Source organism: Sodiomyces alkalinus, assembly GCF_003711515.1.
Source record: "Sodiomyces alkalinus F11 unplaced genomic scaffold SODALscaffold_3, whole genome shotgun sequence".
In the NCBI taxonomy this organism is placed as follows: Eukaryota; Fungi; Ascomycota; class Sordariomycetes; order Glomerellales; family Plectosphaerellaceae; genus Sodiomyces; species Sodiomyces alkalinus.
The window spans coordinates 3,884,721-3,910,485 of record NW_021167081.1 but is presented as its reverse complement, the minus strand read 5'-3'; positions in this window follow the sequence as shown (position 1 = coordinate 3,910,485).

Here is a 25,765-nt window from a genome sequence, read left to right as displayed (position 1 = left end):
CGATACCTTTAATCCGTTCTATAACGCCGTTTTAATCCTATAAATATAGTACCGACGGCTAGCCTTCTACCCCCTTAGCAGCGAGGAAAGCAATACCTTCTAGGTGCTAAAGTATCTTAGAATCGGCCCGTAGAACGCGTGGCCTAACGTCGAATTAAGTCTTAAGCAGGGTAAAAACGTCCTTTAGAGCATGCAGGATAAAGCCTTAGTCTCTCTTCTGTAGGTAGTAATCCCACCTATAACCTATATATACGTCTATAACGAATATAATAGACTTATATAGTCTACTCGCTAACTACTCCGCCTCTTCTAGATTGTGAAAATTAATAGCTAGGGCCTCTCCGGGCTTTAACGGGTAAAGGAATAGTATCCGCCGGATCTATATAGGCACTTACGATTATCCATACGCGTTATAGTCTGTTATACGTGGTCCTTTTATCTTCACCCCCTAAGTAGCGTCGATAAACTTTATAAGAGTATCGGTGCCGAAGTGGCTAAGGCGTTCGTGCCACCGTTATACCGTGGTCTTCTACGGTTACCGCGGTTATCGTAATCTTCTATACGGGTTATCGCGGGGGTGCTTTACTAAGACCGTGAACGCGGTGGCGGCCGTGGCTTCCGCGCGCTCGATTATATACTAGCTATCGATATCTAGTAGCTTATAGATAGGCCGGTTATCGGTGCAGCTAATACTAGTATTATTTATAGTATCCTAGCGGTAACCTTATAGGCGTAGCTAGCATTCTAAGACGATATGAGTGACGAATTCTTTATAGTATACGATATTACGGAGGCGTAGTAGCCTCTTCGTGCCTACTAAGGATTATATATATAGCTTAACGTCTCCGTATCCGAGGATAGGAGCCTTATAAGTACCCACCTAAAGCGTTAATAAACTAACTATAGGTGGTCTAACGGCCGTAAAACTGCCTCGATTATTAAAGATATAGATTAATAATCCTAAGTCTAGGATCGCGTAGTATAATAGCGCTCTGGCTTAGTTAATAGAAAGGGATATCCCTTATTCTTATTATAATCTTAATAGTATCGTCGTACGATAACGCGCTACCCCCTAGGTTAGGGGGGCTCTTAGTCTCCCCGTCGCGGTAACAAACAGGTCTTTATAAACTATAGTAGGCGTAGTATTATAGAGTTAATCTTCCTAGACTTCCTCTATCTTATTAGCAGTGGTAGCTACTACTTCCAACCTCTTCTGTATCGCGGTGTCCACGCGGCTTTTAAAACTATAAATACGTATCTTCTTTTCCGCGACCTTTATAATCTCTTTACAGCCACAACAGGTATATGGGCGTATATGCGGCCTTATATACTAAAAGACGGCGGTGGTATAGGTGTTTTCGTATATCTCGTAGGGCCTCCTTATTACGGGAGGGATAGCCTTTAAGGATATATCGCTATGAGGACGCTTTTTATTATCTTTATTATTAGTAGTAGTAGTATCCTTAGTATCGGGGAGGTTCCTAAGGGTATCAAAGGTGCCTCTCCTAACTCTAGACTTTATAGCGGAGAATTATAGGCTCTTTATATTACTAAGAACCGCCCTTAGAGCCTTTACGAAGTCGTTAATTATTAGCTCGTTTTCCGTAATCTTATCATAGTTATTTACTAGGTAGTTATTACTCTATTCCTAGGTAATAGGTCTAATAGCTTTTAACGCGTCTTCTGCCTAACGGTCCGCGCTTAATAGCTCTAAAACGTCTATATATTTATAGTGTATTATCGCTGTTTTCTAGCTTACTACTTAGGCGTTTATAACCTTAGATATAGCCGTTATAGGCGTGGTGTATTATCAGTATAGGACTAGGGCTTCCTTACGGAGGTTTATAGGTATCGGTCCTATATACGCGTGTAGGAGAGTAATCTAGGCCCGCGGGTTATTTACGGTGTTATCCTATACCTAGGCGAGGAGGTTATATAACGTGGTATATATAGTCCCTTCGATATAGGAGCGTACCTCGTTAAACTCCTTTTACTACGCCTCGTAGTCTGCCTTTTCCTTATGGTATATACGGCGATCTTATAGGTAGCGCGTACGCCCCTTTTTAAAGAGGTCGTTAATAGACGTGGGTGTCCTGGTTATTAGTTCTTTCGTTATAGCCGTAGCCTTCCGGCGAGCGGCCGTCTTCCTCTTACCGGCGGCCGTGGCCGCCGTGGTAGCGGCCGTGGCGGCGGCGTCCGTGGTATCTATAGCCTTATCGCCCTTTAGCGTGATAGTGGAAGATGGAGTAGCCGTGACGGTGGTGGCTATAGCCTCGTCCGCGTTAGGGTCCGCGCCGAGGGCTTCGTATTTACGAACGTTAGGGGGTATAGGTATAGGGAGGAGATAGGCGTTAGCCTCCTTATCGCTTAGCTTTAGATTAAGGTAGTTATCCTAGCAGGAGGCCGATTTACCGCGTACGGCGCGCTCCTAAACTGCTTAATCCCTTTAGTTAACGAGGGTGGTAGCGGCCGCCTTTTATTCGGCGTTAGATACGTTAGAAGATATCTTTACTAGATTATCGTTTATCGGTTAGTTAATTAATAGGTAGGTTAATTAATCTCTTAATTACTCTAATTAGGTTAATAGTAGTTATTTAAGAGTGCTTATATAGACGTGATTGCTTCTTTATAGTGGAATAGGGGTAGCCTTATTAATATCTATCGTTCAGGCGTTATAAACCGGGGTTATAACTATCGCACGTTAAAAGGCATTTGAATGATTAACTTTTTTAGAGCAGAAATCTCGTGTGTGTGTATTATATCTAGTTATATCTAGGAGAGTCTCTTATGCCCTTAATTTGGGTGGTAAAGACTCTGTTAAGGGTACTATATTATTTGGATCCTATCCGGTCTTTTCCGGTATCCACCCTTACTATATCCTAATGCCCGAAGTCCCCGATATCCGGAGCTTTTAGTCATGGAGTGGATCCCCCCTAGATCCCCTATAGACTATATCGTAGTCCTGCCTATACGACACCTGTCTCGGCGGAGGGAGACATACGCCTCTACCGGCATAGGCGCCTCTACCGGTGTAGTAATAGTAGTTACCGCTTAAGGCGGGGTTAGTTCCTAGGCTATCTCGCTAATAACACGACCTACTATTAGATATATCGGCGAAATAGGCAGTTCGTTTAGATTAGTATAAGCAGGGGAGGGGTAAGTACTAGCGTAATAACCCTTCTAGTTATAGTTAAAGCATATAATAAGTCTAATTAGAGTATAATAGGGCCTAGTATAATCCTATAATTCTCCTATATTATCGGTGGTTTTAGGCGGGTTTAAAGTCGCCGGTATAACTCCGGGGAGGGTTCCTTAGCTATATATTACGGCCAACGGGCCTAACATGCACCAACATAAAGGATGCACTGGTATATAACGTACTAGGACGGTTGACGTACCAGGACGTAACCAAAAGATAACTCAGGAAGAGGAGTCACGTGCTCCGGCACGTGACCCCGCTAGGAAGGATATATTAGCACCACTAATAAGTATAGGCCAGGGCGCTATAGGGGCTACCTGGGTAGGTAACCTACTTCACGAATATTCACCAATGGAGAAGTGAATAACAAGTGAACATCGAGTGAACGTTGTAGGGTTATTCACCAGGGACCTGGTAAACAATAAGCTATATATACCAGAGTATTCTAGGCCTTGCTTCTACTAGAGAATAAGGCATCGATTAATCTAAGTCTTCACCTAGACTATTATTCTACGCTTAAACCTACCTTATAAAGAAGACGCCTAGTCTTTACGACGTAACTACGACTAGACCACTACGAATAACAGTTACTACTCTTTAGTTAATATCCTCTTCTTATTTTAAACTAAAACCTCGACGCTAGTCCCCTATCGTCCGCTATACTATAGAGGACCGGAAGCCGTCGTAATATTTTAATCGATCCTATTCGGTAAGTAGACCTTAACACCTAATAAGCAGTACTCTCTCGATAAGAACGATATATCGAATAACGCTACTACCACGGGCAACGCTACTAGTAACGCTAGAACGACGGCCGCCACGGCCGCTAATCCAATATAAGCTATACGTAATTAAATTATGTAACTCTATCGAGAGAACTAGTAACTCCGAGCTTAGATTAAGGCACTATGTCCTAGTAACCTAAGGTATAAATACCTAGAGCCACCTAAGTACGATAGGACTCGGGGATAGCTATAAGGCTTCCTAACCTATCTCCGGGGGTATTTCTTATTCTATAGGGATACCCTTAACACGGAGAGGCGAAAGTTCTCTACGCTATAGTACTCCTTACGGGAGACGCCTATAGATAGTTTAAGCCTATCCATAGGGACTATTTAAAGCACCTTAACGATCTTACTAAGAGGGAGGATAATACTACGGCTATCTTCGGCGACTTTAAGGTTTTCGCTTAGCGACTCGGCGGTATCTTCGGATAACCTAATAAGAAGAGGGTCGCTACCTAAGAACTTAAAAAGCTATAATAGACTAAGTCGGTAACCGACTATACCGCTAAGTTCTAATAGATCGCCTCGAAGCTTAACTATAATAATAAACCCCTTATAGACTAATACTATCGTGGACTTAAAGATAAAGTTAAGGATAAGCTATATAAGCTTAACCGCCCGGAAGATTTTAGTGTATTCACGGCTATAGCTATTCGGATCGATAACCGATAATTTAAATAACGAATAAAGAAACGCTAGAACTCGAATACCACGATATATACTACTTAGTATAGGAGGAACTAAGCTAATACTAGTAGGAAGCAGCTATACCCACGCTAATTTAGGAGCACCTCGTATAGATACTATAATAGTCCTATAAAGCTCGATAATATTAACTGATAAAGTAATAGGCAGGGTAAGAAAGATATAAGTAAAGTTAAATACTATAGCTATGATAAAATAGGCCCTTCGCACGTAATTACTAATAGCCTAAAAGAGAGTAATCGTAATAATAGACTAATATAATCGGCAAAGAGAAACCCTAGAAGGAAATTAATATTATCGGATACCTAGAACTTTATAGGGATAAAACACTACACGCTAACCTCTATTAGATAACCTGCTACGATAACTATTATTTAGTATACTAATTAGAGAAGGACGGAGCTAGATACTACCCTAAGAGACCCTAGAAGATACTCGTTATAGTATCTATTAACGAGTACGGTAACGACTATAGCCTTGAAATCGCCGACTAGGATAATAATAGACTAGCTTTATAAACCACCGTAGAAGTCCTTTAAGAACACGGATAGACCAAAGAAGAAGCTAAAAGATAGAAGCAGATCTTAGAGATCTAGAAGAAATAGGAAGTCTACACGAATACTAGTAGTAGAGGCTTTAGCGCCCTCTAGGAAGTAGGACTTACTCCCGAAGAGAAACACTAACTTAAGAAAGAAGATTATATATATTACGTATAGGAGGAAATCGCTAAACTTAAAGAGTAAGATTAGGAAACGGAGTCTGACGGAGTTCCGGATAATAATATAAACTTCCGGTATTAACTTATAGAAGCGGCCGACCTAATCGAAGAAGAAACTATCTAGCTACGGATACTCGATTAGCTCGCGGAAAAACCCCTTAGATTAACCTACTAAGTCCATTTCACTAAACCTGGCTTTAATAACGCGTACCGTAAAGTACTTATAAATACTAGCGAAGAATTATATATTAGCGACCTTACTATACTTAGGAAGACCGAGATACTTTTACCCGCCTAATAATAAGCCTATAAGGATTAGACGATTAACTACCCGAGTACTAAACGTATAAACAAGGATAGATAATTCACGCTAACTATCCAGGCTATAGCTTAATCCTTTAGGTAAATTATATCGAGGATATATACCCTACGTATAAGGAACGTAATCAGGCTAATAACTTTTAGCCACGGAATAAAGAATAAACCCTAGAAGATAAAGTCTCTTTAAAAAGATAGTATAACGACTAGGTTATCACGGAGACTAGGGATAAAGGACACGAGATTCGCTTTTAACTACCTAGATATAACTACTACAATTACCGGTTAGACGAATATAAAACCACTAGCTATATAGTACACGCTACTAAGAAAATCCGATAACTAGAATAAGACTAAGAAGCTTAGGACTTACGCTTTTAGGCCCTTAATAAACGCCTATAATAGATAGAATAGCTCTTAATCTAGTATAGGTTCTTAGATAAAGAAATACCCCTTAAATACCGAGCTAAACAGGTAAAAAACTAAGAGTATACTATTATAAGGAGTACGCGAGAGGCACTTAATAGATATACTCTATAACACGTAGTAGTATAGGGTATTATTATATTAGAATACGACTCGATAAATATAAGATAAACGTACTATTAGATATAGGCGTAGCAGGAAACTTTATCTTACTAGCCGCTATAAGAAAGTTCTTTATACCCTGGGTTAGGAAATACCTAGAAGACGAGTATAAAATTACTCCGTATACGGTAAAGAACTAGTCCTAAGAAGAAGTTATTATTAGCTAGGAGACTATATACTTTTAGGTTAAAATTTAGAATAAGACTAAAATAATAAAGTTCGACGTATACGATATAAGCTATAAGAATATTATCCTTAGTAAGCTATAGTTTAACGAGTAGAATCCCGATATAGACTAAAAGCTTAGCTAGCTTTAGTAAAGATTAGAGAGTAAGTAGAAGACCACGAAGGAAACCTTACCTAATCCCGATATCCGTCGAAAATAGCAGGAAGACTTACCGATAAAGGAGCCTTAAGGAGACCTAGATAGCCGCTAAAAGTCAGAGACTAAGGTAAAGGAAGTATAAAAGACTGTAAGATAGTAATAACGGCACGATAACCGACGCGTAATAAATATTATTAAAGGAATCTATTAGATTATCTAAGCAGAGAAAGGACTCGCGGAAGGCGATCACGATAGACTCGCTAAGGTATTACTAGAATACCGTAAATATAGGAAGCTATTTACCGAAAATCTAGAGACTAGATTACCGAAATATCGATACTACGATTACGAGATACCCCTTAAAGAGGGTATATACCCGAAATTCTTTTTAATCTACGGACTAAATTAAAAGAAATTAGATACCTTAGAAGAATATCTTAAAGAAATACTAGTAAAAGGCGATATTAGAGTATTATAGTGACCGGCAGGATACCTCATCCTATTTATACTAAAGAAAAACGGTAAACTACGACTATATATTAACTATCGATAACTTAATAATATAACTATTAAGAACCGCTACGTATTACCTTTTATCTCGGAGATACGAGATTAGTTAGTTAGAGTATAATAGTTTCTAGTACTCGACTTAAAAAGAGCCTATAACTTAATTAGGATTAAGAAAGGAGAAGAGTAGAAAATAGTATTCCGAATAAAGCGAGGATATTTTAAGTACCTTATTATACCTTTTAGATTAATAAATACACCGGTAATATTCTAAACGCTTATGAACGATATTCTAAGGAAGTATCTAGACTACTTTATTATAGTATACCTAGACGTTATCCTTATCTTCTCTAAAATACTCGAAGAATACCGATAACACGTTTATATAATCCTATAACTCCTATAAAACGCCGACCTACTGGTTAAACTAACAAAGTTATAATTCTACACGTAAGAAGTTAACTATTTAGGATACACGATATAACCTGATAAAATCTATATAGATAAGGCGAAAATCTAATACGTCTCTAAGTGGCTATAGCCGTAAAATATTCGCGATATTTAGTCTTTCCTCGGACTCGTTAACTACTATTAACGATTTATTAAGGACTCTAGTAAGATTACTATCCCCTTAACTAAAATAACTAAAAAAGGACTCGACTTTAACTAGAACGAAAGAATAGAAGAAGTATTCTAAGCCCGGAAAGGAAGGGTTATTAGCGAACCTATCTTAGTAATACTAGACCCCGATAAAGAATATAAACTCGAAATAGACGTATCCGACTAGGCTCTAGGAGTATAACTTAGGTAATAAGACGTAAAAGGAAGACTATATCCTATAGTCTTTATATGTAAAAAACTCAGTAGACCAGAACTTAATTATTAGATCCACGATACAGAGTTAATAGCTATTATCGAAGCCTTTAAGGAATAGAGACCGCATTTATCAGGAATAAAATACCCGGTATAGGTCTACACGGATTATAAGAACCTTATATAATTCACCACTAGTAAGGTTCTTAATAAACGGTAGATCCGATAGGCGAATTCCTATCCGAATTTAACTTCTATATTTAATATATAAAAGGAAGCGAAAATAGTCGCGTAGATATACTTAGCCGACTAAGAACACCTAATAAAGCGCCTAAACCATAAGCTATACTCTAATAAGAAAGAGAAGCTCTTACCCTTAAAAATAGAGGAATAAATAGCATTAATCGGATAATCGATACTATATTTAAAGAAGTATACGCCTCGCTAATATATAGATATTAAGGAGTTTATAAGGCCTACCGCCGATTATGATAATAATATAGCTATTTAGGAACTAAAGAACGAGTTAGGGACTTTGTTCGTAACTACGATATTTACTAGAAAGTAAAGAGTAGCCGATATAAACCTTACGGACTACTAAAGCCACTACTAATAGTAAATAAACCTTAGGAATTAATTATAATAGACTTTATGACAGGATTTCCGATATCTAAAGATCTAGTAATAAGAATCGCCTATAATAGCGTATTCGTAATTATCGACCGATTTACGAAATACACTCTTTATATTCTATATATTAAAAACACTATAGTAAAGGAACTAGCTAGTATCTTGCTTAACCGCCTAATTCGGGATCACGGTATACTATACGAGATTATTATAGATAGAGATACATTATTCACTAGTAATTTCTGGAAAGTAGTTATAAGCTAGCTAGGGGCGAAATATAAGCACTTAATAGTATTTTACCCTATAACCGACGGATAAACCGAAATTATAAACTAAATCCTAGAATAATACTTACGATACTATGTAGGATACGAGTAAGATAATTAGGTATAGTACCTACCGCTTATATAATTCGTATATAATAGCTCGTTAAACGAGTTAATAAAGAAAACACCGTTCAAAGCAAACTACGGATATAATCCGATAGTATTTAGGAAACCTTTAGAAGGACTAGATACGCTAAAAGTAATAAAAACAGTTAAAAGCATAAAAAAACTATATAAAGAACTACGAACCGACGTAGAGATAGTCAGAACACGATTAAGTAAGTACGCGAATTAATTAAGAATTAAGGGACTAATCCTTTTAAGGGGGGACCGCGTCTACCTTATTCGTAAAAATATAAAAACATAACGACTAAGCGATAAATTAGATTTTAAAAAACTAGGACTATTCGAAATCCTAGAGAAAAAATCAGATATAAACTATATCCTATTACTGCCTCCGGTAATAAGAATACATAATAATTTCCATATTTCACTACTTAAACTAGCACTAAAAAATGTAAAATAATGTAAGACACGATCGTGGTCGATACCGGCGACGTATATAAAGCAGAACGAATCCTCGACCACCGAGAGACGCTAGATAGCACCGAATATTTTATTAAGTGGAAAAACTACGATCACGGCGAGAATATATAGGAACCTAAAGAAAACCTAATCCATGATAAGTAACTCCTAAAGTAATACCGATAAAAGACTATTAGGACCCAGGACCGGACGCCGCGGTCTACGTAAAATTAATATCCGAAAGATCACCTATATCCTGCGCTATAATTTAATTCTAATTAATCACGTTAACCGTACTAGCCGCCTACGCAGCTAACGCAGCCTCCGACTCCGTATAACGGACCTCGACTTCCTTCCGTTCTAACTCCTTAAGCTCTTCCACGCTCGTAAGGTCCTTACGCACTATCTCGACCCTATTCTTACTAAGTAATCGGCGTATCTTTCGAAGGCGAAATAAGCGGGCTAAGGCCTCGTTTATTTCCTGTTAAGCGCGGGCCTTCGCGGCCTTAAGCTCTCGACGGCGGGCCACTAAAACCTCCTCCGCCTACTCCTCCTCGCGCTTAAGATAACGGAGCTTGTCGTGGATACGGCTAACTAAAACACACACGGTTAGGAAAGGAGTAAAGGAGGGCAAGGGAGGTGACCCACTAGAAGACATAGGAGCCCGCGAAGAGTCACAGGAATAACTAATAGAGTAATAAGACGAGTAGCGCCCGATACCGTCTAGGATAAAATAAGGAATCGACCGGTCGAAATAACGCGAATAAGGCGAAACCTCGAAACCCTAATCGGCGATAAGAGCGGAAGTTCGAACTCGGTTAAGAGAGGAACGGGAAATAGCGGATTTAGTAGAACGTTTCTGCACACGGTTAGATATAACAGTTAGAGATAAAAGAAGAGAAGAATAAACAAGGCAAAACGACGAACCTAGGGGTAGTCGGCCTACTTATACGACCGCTAGGATAGCGCTTAGAAGGGGGGAGGTAATATTATGGCTAACGGGCCTAATATACACTAATATAAAGGATGTACTAGTATATAACGTACTAGAACGGTTAACGTACCAGGACGGTTAACGTACCAGGACGTAACTAAAAGACAACTTAGGAAGAGAAGTCACGTGGTCCGGCACGTGACCCTGCTAGGAAGGATATATTAGTACCACTAATAAGTATAGGCCAGGGCGCTAGAGGGGCCACCTAGGTAGGTAACCTACTTCACGAATATTCACTAACGGAGAAGTGAATAATAAGTGAATATCGAGTAAACGTTATAGAGTTATTCACCAGAGACCTAGTGAATAATAAGCTATATATACCAGAGTATTCTAGGCCTTACTTCTACTAAAGAATAAGGCATCGATTAATCTAAGTCTTCACCTGGACTACTATTCTATGCTTAAACCTACCTTATAAAGAAAACGCCTAGTCTTTACAACGTAACTACGATTAGACCACTACGAACGATAATTACTGCTCTTTAGTTAATATCCTCTTCTTATTTTAAACTAAAACCTCGACGCTAGTCCCTTATCGTCCGCTATACTATAGAGGACCGGAAGCCGTCGTAACACTATAGTTAGTATAAGGGGTGGATAGCTGCTATCCTTTTATTAGGGGCCTAATTTTTAGATATTCGGCCGTATTATACTCCTTATTATATTCTAGGTAGGTTTTAGGGGTTCTATACGTGGATAGAATATAATCCCGGATTAAGGGTAGGACTCGGGTAAGGACTATCCAGATCCGCTACTAGTCCGGTAGGCGACTAGGGAGTTCGGCTTCCAAGGCTTCCTACCACTAGATAAACTTCGTAAAGGGTTCGCTAGGCTTTTAGTCTAAGCGGTTATTAGTTTATATCTATAGGGCGGCCTTAAGTAGGCGCGTATCGTAATCGTCGACTTATTCGCCTAACCAGGTTTTTAAGGCCCCCTAGGTAACCCGGGACGAGTCGTTATCATAGGCGTGCTAGAGGTAAGAGTACTATCTTTCTTTAAGGTAGTTCGGCAGGGAGGCTATAATATAATAGTTCTTTAAGGCGTTATTAGGAAGGCCGTTAGGGTCGATTATAAACTATTAATTTACCTCCTAGATAAATATCCGGTATTTTACCTATAACTCGCCGTTTTACTTAGGTACCGCGTAGTTAACCTTCGCCTACGAGGAATTAGTCCTAGATCTAATAGGGGTCCGGGGGGGATTAGTATTAACGTGGCTCTAAATAGTGGAAGAAGAAGGAATAAAGGACTAGGTATCTAGAACGGAGCCATAGGGCTCCGCGATATATCGTCGTATAATAGCACGGCCGTTAAGGTCAGGATAGTTTATAGTCAAGGGACTAGCCTTAGCGGTTTTAAGGGCGATAAGTCGGTCGAGTTTACGCTTCTACGCCTCTAATGCCTTAAACCATTTAATCCGTTGCCTAACCTATATATCGGTTAGCTAGTCGTGGGGGATACCCGTATAAGGATAGGGTAAGCGGGATAGGGCAGGGGTAATAGGGGGCGCTACGCGCCGAGGGGATAGGGGGTAAAGATCGAGGTCTATTTCCGTCTAGGGTACGCCTTCGTCATATCGTGCCTATATCGTAGAGGCACCTAGGCTAGAGGGATTATCGATATTTAGTGGTAAAAGGTCGGAGGGGCTAACCACGTTATAGGTCTTATTATTCTTATAGGAAGATATCGTTTTCCTATTAATACTCCTTAACGGTCCATATACTCTTTAGAAAGGTAGAGCGAGTATTATATTAGACAAGTAGTTATAAGGAGTAAGAAGGTAGTAATAAGAGGGTCTAAAACGGAATAGGCGTGGATTTAGTAGTAGTTATGGCCGGTCCGAATATAGGTAGTCCTAAAGAATCAGAATAATCGCTACCCTCGCTATACTAAGGAGGTGGCACTATATAAGCACTATATACTCCTAGGCTAACACTAGTATAGTTAAACGGATATCGTAAACGGATATCTACGCCTAAGCCTATACCACGGCCCTGTATAGTAGTATCGGCCCAGGGTAGCCGGGGCCACGTTAAGACGGGGGCCCGGTCTCGTCTATACAGAAACCCGTCGTGGTCCCGTTATATACCCGGCCTCTATCTCCTAGGCAGGGGCACCTGATAATTTTCTACTAATTCGTAAGGCGTTTTAAATCCTACTACCGAATTACGTATTCTATTATACGTATAAACGGCTAAATAAACCGTATTTCCCTAAAAATATTAAGGTAGGCCTAAATAGAAAAGAAACTAACTGTTACGGCCTATAGCCCGTAGAATAGTCCCTGGTAGTGGCCGGGACTAAGAAGCACGGACCCTCTAGCGAGGCCCGTGCGATCCTATACATACTTAGCCGCCTATACACCACGTAGACTTTTCCTTTCCTCCTTTCCTTCCTTAGTTCGAATAATCTATATTTTCGGCCTTAATACGTGAATAACTTTTAACAAGCCGTTATATATTCGAACTTATAAGATTATAAGCTTTAACGCCTATATAGAAGGAGGTCCCGGTTATTTCGCCCCAAGCCTACTAAGGGGGTAAGGGTAAATTATAAGGACCTCGTATAATAAGATCGACGAACACGTATTATAACGCGTATAGGAAGCGGTAAGGATATATATCGCCCCTATTTATAATATAATCGCTAGCCTATAAATAGCCTCCGAAAGGTCTTAACTTAACCTATACCTCGTACCTATTACGCACTTAACGCCTACCCTAGTCGTTACGCCCTCGCCTTTACCAAGGCTACTAGAGGCAGAGACTACTATACCTATTCCGCTACCGCCGCTAGCACCTATACTCTTGTACCGGGTATAGTAGGTCGCCGTTCCCATAAACGTTAGTGGAAAACGCACGGAATACACCGCCTAGTCCTAGGCTATACGACTAAAACTTAAACTTAATAGGCCGCTATTCCGTAGTAATAAGGAGGCGTAGTACTTAATTAACGCGTGCTTAGATACCTAGCCTTAGTAGGTAGTTAATACCTTTTTTAGTAACGGAGGTATGAACGGTGAATCTAACCCGGAGGAACTTATAGCCTACCTTAACCGCACGTATAAGGACCGTAACAAATAAGGTCGCGCTACTAACGCCTTTAAAGCGATAAAGTAAAAACCCGACTAACCGTTCACGCGCTTCCTACCTACTTTTAAAAGGAACCTAGCGTAAGTAAAAGGCCACGACTAGGTAGACTATATTAAGATATCGTTCCTTAATAGCGCCCTGAATAACGGGCTATATAATAGCCTAGTAATAGCCGACCTCCACGATACTTACTCCGAGTAGGTCGATAAAGTATAGACGATCGCGTGGAGATTAGAAGGTGTTAGTAAGTCGTACCGACCGATTCCTGTCGCCCGTAAACTAACTAAGGACACTAATAGCGATATCGCTATAGGTAGAGTTAATAAGGTTAGTAAGTTTAAGGGGACCTAATAAAAACCTAACCGCTACGCGAATATTATATACTAGAATTACTAGAAGAAGGGCTATATTTAACGGCACTATAAGAGTAAGAGGGATACGGTGGCCTAAATATCCCCTTAAGAGGAGGAACCCGAAGATATTCCCGAGGATACTAAAGACTCGGACAAAGAGTAGCTTTAGTACGAAATCGGGTATTAAAGCCGATAGTGTAAGAGTAACACGAGTAGGAGGAGTTTAAACCGTTATTACGGAGCGAGTTAGTATTAATCTAAGTAAGAGTTAATAGTAATAGGTTAATAAATGCTTTTATAGATACGGTTATAACTACTATACCGCTATAAATAAGAAGTCTATTCGAAAAATACGTTTACCGTTAGTCGATAAGAAGAAACGACTACTAAAAGGCTTCTCGGATAAGACTAAACCGGTTAGTAGCGCTAGTATCGTAGTCTTTACGCTAGATATATAAGGGTATACCGAGCGCGTTTTCGTGTATATAGTACTAGGTCTAGACTAGGACCTTTTCCTTAGGCTTTTATAGATAAAACGTAATAATATAGTCCTCTACGCTGAGGAATAAAAGCTCCGCCACGGAGTAGCCGATATCGATATCCGATTTTAGGGCGAAGAGGAGCCGAAGGTAGTATAAAAGATCCGTATTATAGTACTAGTAACGGGGTCCGTGTTTATAGAACTATATAGACGACTATAGTACCGGAAGGGAAAAAGATAGGAAGAGGGTTTACGGGCTATATCGCTAAAGGATACCGAAAAGGCCTTAAGCACGAAGGAACTAGTAGACCTATAAGACTACGTCCCTAAGAGTATTATACGAGAATTCGGCGACTTATTCACGCCTTTATACTCTATACGCCTACCCCTATACCGACCTAACACCGACTATAAAGTCTATTTATAGAAGGATAATAGTGGTAACGAATAAGCCTTACTATAAGGCCCGCTTTATAATATATTACATAAAGAGCTCCTTATATTATAAAAGACGATAACGGATCTAATAAATAAAGGATTTATTCGTGCGAGTAGCTTAGCTACCTCCGCGCCTATACTATTTATAAGGAAGCCGGGAGGCGGCCTCCGATTTTATTATAACTATTACGCCCTAAATACGATTACTTAGCGAGATCGCTACTTACTCCCCCTAATTATAAAGACCCTATATAACCTAGTTAAAACGAAGTAGTTTACTAAATTAAACGTCGTCGCCGCCTTCTATAAGATACGGATAGCACCCGGGCACGAGTATAAGACCGTATTCCGTACTCGGTTTAGACTATTCGAGTAGCTAGTATACCCTTTTAGGTTAACCGGCACGCCTATAACGTTCTAGCGATATATTAACTTATCGTTACGGGAGTTCCTTAACGATTTTATCTCTACGTATATAGACGATATCCTAATCTACTTAAACGGATCTTAGAAGGACTATACGGAAAAGGTACGGCGAGTGCTTAGTGCCCTTATCGACGCTAGGCTAAACCTTAACCCGAAAAAGTACGAGTTTAGCGTTAAGACGGTTAAATACCTAGGGTTTATCGTTATAGTGGAAAAAGGGGTATCTTACGACCCGGAGAAACTAAAGGCTATCGTAGAATAAGAAGCGCTAGTCTTTATAACTAAAGTGCAAAGTTTCCTAGGGTTCGCTAACTTCTATAGGCTATTTATCCACGACTTCGTAGCTATTATAGCGCCACTTATAGCTCTAACGAAGAAGAACGCCCCGTTCTACTAGGGGCCCCTATAAGAGGTAGCCTTTAATGAACTAAAGTAAAGGTTCTAGGAAAAGCCTTACCTTTAATAATAGTAACCCGGAAGAAAGACTTAGCTAGAAACGGATTACTTAGGGTTCTCGTTAGGCGGTATATTCTTATAGGAAGACGAATAAGGATATAGGTGCGTTATCGTATATTACTCACGCTAACTTAACTTCGCTAAGTATAATTACCCGATTCACGATAAGGAGATACTAACGATTATAGACTACCTATAGGCTTAGAAAGCTAAGCTTATAGATAATAGCCGGTTCTAGATTTACTCTAATTATAAAGCGCTTAAATACTTTATAATAAAAAGGGTCCTAACCGAGTACTAGAGTCGCTAAGCTACTAAGCTTACTTAGTATAACTTCGTATTAGAGTATAGGTAAGGGGCCGATAATATCGTGGCCGATGCACTCTCGTATTAAGAATAGAATATACCTAAGGATTCTTCCGATATCCGAGAGTAAGGGAGGTATATCCAGATAATCCCCGATATAGCTATCTCCCCCTAGGTATACCTAGTAAGAGTAATATTACTAAAGCCTACTATAGTCTTTAAAGTAGACCCCGACCTATAGCGATAATAGGATAAAGCTAAGGCTACTAATAAGCGCTATTAAGGTGCCTTTACCGTAATAGTAGTGGGAGAACGGAGTTTTCCCCCCGAGCTAAAGCCTAAAGTATAGATCGCTAAGTGTAGAATCGACTAAGGATGGCTAATATTTTATAACCGTCTATAAGTGCTAGGGAATAGCGAAGACGGGATTAGCTACCCGCTATAAGGCTATCTTATATAAGCGATCTATAATTTAGTAATCGGCGGATACTTAGGTAAGGATAATACTATTACCCTAATCGCCTACTAGTTCTTCTAGCCCGGTATAAATTAAGGTATTAGAAGGTTTATACGGAATTACGATACGTGCCGAGCTAGCCATATATAAAGGGGTATAAAGAGAGGATTATTACGCCTACTCCCTATACTAGAGCGAATCTTCCACGATGTCGTGATAGACTTTATAACGGACCTGCTGCCCACCCGCTAAGGTAAGTATAGATACCTATAGGTGATTACCGACCGACTCTTAGAATTAGTAATACTCGAAACGATAGATACTATAGATACCGAAGCCTATACTAAACGGTTCTTACTCTACTATTATAGGTTCCACGGAACACCGAAATCTATTAGTAGCGATAAGGGGTCGAATTAGACTAGCCGCTTTTAAAGACACTTCTATACAGTCACGGGTATTAAATAGCGACTAAGTACTATATACTACCCTTAAACGTATAGAGGTCCTAAACATATTAACCAGGAAGTCTAAGCCTACTTATAGGCGTATACTTATTACGCCTAAAACGATTAGAATACGCTATTACCGGTAGCGTAACTAGCCTTAAATACCCGAGTAAACTCGACGATCTAATTAAGCCTATTCTTCCTATAATACGGGTACTACGCGGAGCCTCTCTAAGTTAATAAGACCGCGCTAACCGATAAACGCGAGGCTTCCGCGCAGGACTTACTAAATCGCCTTAAAAAGGCTATCTAATTCGCCTAAGCCGCGATAGCTACTATATAACTATATTACGGCGGCTTCCGGTCCTCTATCGTATAGCGGACGATAGGGGACTAGCGTCGAGGTTTTAGTTTAAAATAAGAAGAGGATGTTAACTAAAGAGTAGTAACTGTCGTTCATAGTGGTCTGGTCGTAGTTGCGTCGTAAAGACTAGGCGTCTTCTTCACAAGGTAGGTTTAAGCGTAGAATAGTAGTCTAGGTGAAGACTTAGATTGATCGATGCCTTGTTCTCTAGTAGAAGCAAGGCCTAGGATACTCTAGTATATATAGGGTTGTTCACTCTTGCTCACCAGGCCCTTAGTGATTACTCCCTATGTTATTCACTCTTGCTCACCCGGCCCTTGGTGATCACTCCCTATGTTGTTCACTCTTGCTCACCCGGCCCTTGGTGAACACTCCTTATATATCAAAGTATCCTTTCCTTGTATCACGTGGCCTGACACGTGACTTCTCCCTGAGTCATCTTTTGGTTATGCCCTGGCATGCCGCCTATGCATCCTTTGTGCATATTAGGTTCGTTGGCCATAACAAACTACGCTAAAAGGAGTTAGTAAACCGTTATCGTTACCCTGCTAAGAGGTTCGAAAAGGATAACCTTATATAGTTAGATATCGGTAATTACTCCTTACTATAGCCGTTAAAGAAACTTACCTGGCTTTACTATAAGTATAAAGTTATAAAGGTTATTAACTCCTATATTGTAGAACTAAATATCCCCTTATAGATCTATAATCGTTTCTACGTGGATCTCCTATAGCAAGCCGACTATAACCCCCTATTAGAGTAAGCGATAATAGACCCTTAGTTATTACCTATCCGCGAAAGGCTAGACGGGGAGGAGGAATAGGTGGTAAAGGAAGTCCTCTACGTCCGTACCCGAAGGCGAGGTCGCGGTAAGGTCTCAGAGGTATTAGTATAATAGGAGGGCTATATAGAACTAGTATAAGAACCACTTAAAAGTATACGGGAGATATAAGCGCTTAATAAATTCGAGAAAAAGCACGGCCTAGTATAGTCGAATAACGGGCCCTTATAATAGTATATAAAAAAGACACGGGCGCGAAAGAAGGCCGATACGGCGGTAAGGAGGATAAGGACCGAAAGCGAAGTCGTATTAGGGGTATACCCCCGCTCTACTTAATTTATAAATAACGGAAAACTAAGTAAAATACCGAAAACAACCTAAATAACCGAGGAAACCTATTACTCTATAACTTCTCCCTCCTCTAACTCCTCCTTTTATAAGGCTATACTGCCCTTAGCGGTACCTACCTATAAATCCTTTATCGGCTTAAAGTACGCCGCTAAGGTGGCTATGCCCTCCTCGCTATTAACGATAAGGGGAGCGACGACCTCCTAAAAAGGAGTCGAGGCAGGTATAGCCTTAAGGGCTACCTCCGGGGTACTAGCCGAGAGAGGGTATAAAGCGATAAAATACTTATAAAATCGTCTCTTATAATAAGAGAGGCTATATACTTCCGTCCTAATAGAGGCTATATTATCGTTATAGCTCTTTAGCTTATACGATATATCCTTAAGCGTTTTATCAATACTACGTATAAAGGAGGCGATATCGTTAAAAGCTTATACTATACTTATTTAGAACTCGGTAATAAAGGGCGGGGCGGCGGCGGGTAATAGGGCGGCGGCGGGAGGCGGTATAGTAGCGGGAGGCGGAGCGATAATAAGAGGCGGCGCGGCGGCGGGAGCGGGGGCGATAGGCGGGGCGGGCGACTATAAGGGAACGGCGATACTTTTACCTAACCTAGCCTAGCTAAGGGCGACTTAGAAGCGACTATAGGTATCTTAGAATCAGTCGCGATTCTACACGGAAGAATTAGTATAAAGGCTACTAAGCGAAGGGCAGGTATAAACTTATATCTTTATTATTAGGGTCCTTATTTATAGCATAACCGGTATTCTATAAGGCGTTAACGGTATTATAGGCGGTAAGGGGGAGCTATATTACCTATTAGTTATAGTTATTATACGTATAACCGGTATACTTACCTCCGAATACTTATAAGTCCGGTATAAGCACTTATAATACTTAGTATTAGCCCTGGCCGCGCTAGGGCCTAACTAGTAGTAATACTCGATACTATACTCTTATTTATATTACCGGGTAGTATACTACGAACACGGGGTAAGGCGACGGGGTTTAGGAGGACTTTTAGGAGTATAGCGCTTCTTAGTAAGGGGGGGGTCGGAGTCTACATATCGTTGGTTACGGCTAACCTCGTAACCCGTAGTAATAAGACCCGTGAACTTATATCGTTATTACTATTACCCTTATAAGGGCGCTTATTAGATAAGGCGAAGTTAGATATCTATAGACGGTTAGCTATAGCACGGAACCACGAGTAAGGGGGGTATTAACTTATAGTAAGGAGGATACTTACAGCTTAAGAGATAAGCTACTACTCGGCGATATTAGTTATACTATTAAGGGACCCGCGAGGTATCTCGGGGCTACTCACGATATAAAAAATAATTAAAAACAAAAATAGGAAATCGGAAGCTATGGAAGAGGAAGAAAATAGTAAAAAACGAAGAATAGTAGGAGGTTTATTTTATTACCCTTCCTACGCTATTAGGGTAGAAGGAATGACCCCCGGTTATATATATAGTAGGTATATTATTTCTAATAAGTTTATATACTAGCGAGGAGCTCGCGATAGCACCGCTATATAAGAGCTCCTTTATACTATTTTAGACTTAAAAGGACCTTAGCTGGTACGGATTACCTCCTTTCAAGGGAGCCTTTAATAGAATCGAATAAAGGAGGCTATTTTTAGATTACTCGCGGGGAGGCCAGGGTAATACGAGGTTAGGACCGGACGACCACGATACGACCGCGACCTCGCCTTTATCGGGGGGGAGGGGGTATATTACGGGCTATAGCGCGTAGAATAGTCCCCGGCAGTGGCCGGGACTAAGAAGCACGGACCTTTTAGCGAGGCCCGTGTAATCCTATACGTACTTAGCCGCCTACACACCGCGTAGACTTTTCCTTTCCTCCTTTCCTTCCTTAATTCGAATAATCTATATTTTCGGCCTTAATACGTGAACAACTTTTAATAAGCCGTTATAATAACGGACTTTTTCTATAATAGTCTTTATAACCCGTTCTATCGAGCCTTAAGTCTTATAGGTATACGGGGGTTTCATATTATAATTTATATCGACGAAGAGCTCTTTAAACAAGGCATTTATGAATTCTTTTCCGTCATCGGTATCTACTCCTTTTATTTTTATATTATATTTATTATTTTTAACGGGAATTTTCCCCTCTTTTATTATATTTATAATAGTCATTTCAGAATTATCTATAAGCAGTTTTACCCATAGATACTGTGTGGAACGGTCTATTATAAACAGAATCCAATGCTTTCTATTATACGTAATAGGGTCTATAGTCCCGTATAAACCTATATATATCTTTTTAAGGTAGGAAAAATCCTTATATTTATTTATAGGTGCTTTATTCGCGACTATCGCTAACTTACCTTTTCTACAGGCTTTATAGCTCTGTATTTCTAGTATATCTTCTTTAGATATATTTATAGTATCCTCCTTTATATATTTTAAGGCAGTAGGGTTAATATAACCTCTCCTGTAGTGCTATAGCGTTATAGATTCTATATTATTGGTTATTTTCCGACGGTTATTGCGGTCTCTTTATTCTGTTCTTTGTTCTGCCGGTTCTTTTCATTCTACTAGTTATTCTTTTCTTTATTTCAGGACCTTACTATTCCTTTATGCCCCTAAAGAGTGGGTCTTTAGGTGGGTATTTTCTATGACCAAATTCTTTTTGCCTGACTACTTCTTTAACTATTTCTTTATTCCTGGAATTTATTCCTTTATTCCTTTGCTTTTATCTGAAACAGTGTTCTTTATTCCTATTCCTGTTATATTTATAGTATTATAGGGCTGCGAGGACCGTGACGACGACCCTATTACCCCCCCCGTACGTTAGGGCCCGTGCCGAAGCCTAGTAGAGGCCGTTATGTAAAAGGGCTTTAGTAAAAACGTCGGTGGTTGTATTTTGGTTATTTTGGAATAGAATAAGCTGGGTATTTCCTGTGAGGCCGTAAGTTTTCTTTTTATCTAGAAAGGGAAGGCTGATGATATTAGTACCTAATTCGGGTATATATAAATAGTTCTGAAGTAGTACTATTCTTCCTGAATCCCTGAATTTAATATAATAGTTACTAGTACCTGTTATATGTATTTTATTTGGACTACCCTAACTAGCAGTACCTTAAGTAGTTTTATACGTAGGAAAGAGCGTTTTATTTACTACTACATATCCTATAGTGCTATTATTAATATAGAAATTCAAATTCAATTTAATATCTGAAATCCTGTTGATCTTTTCTATTACCCGTCCTATATTTATATTAGTATTTTGAGGGGTTTTATTAATTTGTGGTTTATTATAAAGGATAAATACCTCTTCAATATCCATTAGGCCTTCCGCGTAGGGGTCTAGGAGACGTGTAGTCTTAGACATAATAGGAATATCCTGAAAAGGAACGTCGTTATCCGAGTCTTCTTCTTCTTCCTCGTCTTCTTCTTCTTCCTCGTCTTCTTCTTCTTCCTCGTCTTCTTCTTCTTCCTAATCTTCTTTTTCTTCTTTTTCTTCTAATTCTTCTTCTAATTCTTCTTCTTCCGAAAAAGGCTCCTTTTTAGGAGGTATATCATAGACTAAATTAATAGTCTTATCGTTGCTTATTTTCCCTAGGAGCTTTTATTGCTCGCACTAACGGAAGAAATTAAGTATTTTAGACTCTTGTAACGATAGCTTCGACGTTTCCGTCTTCTTCTTCGGAGGCTTTTATTCTTATTTACCCGATTCTAGGTATTTTTTCTCGAACCTAACAGCACCTAACCTACGGGGGCTTTTTCGGGGTATAGAAAATAACAGTTCGTCGGCCGATATCCAGGCCTTTTATAGTTACTGCAGAAGACGTTCTTCTGACCACTATTAGACTGTTTTTTCTGATTTTTCTGATTTTTCTATGCTTTTATATGCAGGGCCTTCGAGATGGAAGAGTCAATTTTCCGCGACACGTCTATTAGTTCCGGAATGATTGTATCGAACGTATAACTATCGATATCGTGCCGAAGAGCCTACGTGATCTGTGTAGTGACTATATCATAACGCTCGTCTAGGCGGTTTAGGGTCTACATAAAAACCACCTTATTAGGTAGAACAATATCTTTTCTTTAAAGGATAATTAGTCTTTCTTAGACCTTATATAGAAAGTCCTCGAGCGTGGGGAATTTTAAGATATCTAGGTTAAAAAACGATATAAGAACGTCGTATTCTGCTTAAAACCCCTTTTTCTTATATAGAGATTTTAGCTTTTCCTAGATTTCTAAAGCAAAATTAAGGTCCTGAACCTATGTTAGGGGCCCGTGTTATAGAGCGGAAAGAAGGTCTCCTATAGTCCTTAAATCTTCTTCTTTTGCCTTATTAGAGGTATCTATAGGCAGGGGTTTTATAAACTTTTTTAGCTTTCCTTTACGTGTAAAGTGGGCATATATAGCTATCGTCGAGGTCTTTTAGTAATCCTGACTAATCTTAAGCTTTTTTACGTTAAAATCTATAAGCTTAGCCTGTTATATATCTTAAAAGCTTCTAAATACTATTTATTTTACTTATTTTAGAGAAGAACTAACGAAGTTATAATATAAATAAGGAAAATAGTTCTTTTCTTTATTCCTTGCTTTGTTATGTGCACGGGGGTGGTCACTATAGCAATATCTTTATTCGTGCGGGTCTAGAATAGAACCAGTATATAGTTCTTTATTTTAAAGGAGGAAAAATAGCTTCGTAGATAAAGAAAACGATACCTATACGTGCGAATAACAGAATTCCCTATTTCTAAAGATAGTATTCCTTTATTCTAACAGGTTTGAATCGGAACCGGTATAGTTCCTTTATTCGCGAGGATCCTAAAGTGGGTCTTCACGGAATAAGGGGATTCACGGTCGCGTAGAAAACACGATATTTATATAGGAGTCCACGGTCGGAAAACACATAGGGGAAATCTCGGTAACAGAACCAAACACTTATTAGTAATAAAAGATATCCTAGTAGTATAAGTAGAATAGCCCTCGTAGTATAGTGGTTATAGTATCTGTATATAAAGAGTAGCACCCCTGTTTAATTCACGTAATCGTAGCTTTTATATTTGTTTTTAGTAGATTTTATAGATTTATAAGCGTACGACTAAGCCGACCGATCATTCGAACCGTAGGGTCATAGATATAGACATATAGACAGGTAGGTCGGTAGGTAGGTAGGTAGGTAGGTAGGGAGGCAGTGTTGGTACTATACAGAGTGGAATATCCGATAGGAAAGGAGACTGTTATTTGGAATCGGGGGTTTCTCTTTTTAGGTTGCGACCGAAGGTAATTAATGAATGTGTTGTTTCGAGACTTTAGTCGAGCTTTTCCGGGCTTATAATCTTTTAAAGATAGCGGATAAGTGGAAGGGACGAAAGTCACAAAAACAGTGGAAAAATAGATACTATTAATAGGATTATAATATAGAATCTCTGCGCGCGTATGGATTAAGAAAAGCGATTAAAAAGAAGAACAAAGAAAGGAAGAACCGAACCGAGGGAACGGGTTAATATCCTTTATTCTTTCTTTCTTTGTAAAGGAATCGATATCGTAATAATATCGTAATCCTTTATCTGACTCGAAAGAGAACGGCCTAGGCTTACGGGGAAGATATCCTTTATTCGAGTACGAAGGATATACTCGAAGGATATTATTAGTAATATCAATAATTATATATGCCTTATAGCCAAAGGCTTAAAGATATAATAAAATCGGCTTCCTATTAAAGAAGATTTTATGTAGGGCCTTCTAATCCTTATTATAGGGGGATAGCGTAGGTAATAGACACGCCTAGTGGCCGCGCAAGGCCGTGGGTTCGAATCCTACTCCCTATAATTATACGCGAATTTCTTTTAAAAATTCGCGCGCGACCTACCCGGAGCTCCTACACGTTAAAGGTATCCCCGTATAGCGGGGAGACATTTATTAGCTTACGCGCTAGTAAGTGAAACCATACTGCCTCCGGTATATACCCTCCTTAGGGGGGGAGGGTATATATCTACTACGCATAATTAAGCGCACCTATACACTACTACGATTAAGCTCTAGAGCCTAATAAACTCGGTGGAGCGCGCACTATATAAGGATAAGTCCCGGACTAATAATTCTGGTTCGCCTATTCTTTACTTTTATATATAGGTTATATAAATAACTAGATACTCGTTATAGGCTTAGTCTCTTTAATAGACTCGTTGTTGAATTGATAGGAGTGTGCTTGTATGGAGCGTTTATTCAGAAAGTGTGTAATTATATTAAGTATAAAAGAGAAAGAAAAATGGAGCGGGTATATATAGTCTAAATATATCCGCCACCTTCTAAGCAAGGATAGTAGGGCACCTCTAACTAATAGGAGGTCACTATACCGTGACCTATATACCAGAATATAATATACTCACTAATTATTAGGCTGTGATTAGCGGAACGATTACTTAGCCTAACCTTAACTTAGCCTTATTCTGAACCTCAAAATAGCCTTCAAGAGTAGTTACGTTGCCTTTAATATCGAGGTGAAAGGCAGAAACGAAAGCTATAAAATAGCAAACAACAATAACAATAATAGCAAATAATAAAGGAAAGTGCTATTAATAGCAGTAGTAAATAAGTGATCATAGGGCTTTCCGTAGATAAATTAAAGGCGTTAGGCCAGCGTTTTAGAGCTTTTAGATCTTCTCTCTTATAACCTCTTTTTCAGTTATTTTAAGGATTTAACGATATTAATCCAAGTTTTCCATTTGTTCCACTAATAGCAGCAAAAACAGTAATAATAGCCCTATAGTGAGTTTCGGAGAGTTATTTTTATTAGCGCGTGCTAACTGCTAGCTTTGTTTTAGGCTCTCTCTACCCTCTCGGCTATTACCCGTGCCGTGGTAGCGGTAAAGAAGAAGTCTTCTAATAGTATAAAGAAGAATAAGGGTAAGAAGGGTGCTGCTATAAGTTACTTTAGCGCGTTTATTTTTAATCCGTCTACTCTAGTCTCTGGCTAATTCCTTAATAGACTATTAAGGGTAGTGGTAATAATAATAAGGATACAGAAGATAACTTTATAGCCGTCCTATTTAATCCTCCCTGTTTAGAGTACGTTAAGGCTATTGATTCCAGTAAGTAATACTTATTTAACTATTATATTTCCGTTCCTGGTCGGTCTAACCGCTACTAAAAGTATAATGATAAAAACTATATATACTACCTATAGTGAGTTTTTACCCCCTATCTAAGGCGATTTACGATTATAATCGTACGCTTTATTTCGTATTAGCTCGAAGATATATATGCTATTAAGCTTTATAACCACTAACCTATACTTATAGTTTCGCTAGCCTCCTTTCCTTAGTTAAAATTCTATTCGATTATATTATAGTTCGAAAAATTAATATAAAGTCTCCTAACGACGATGA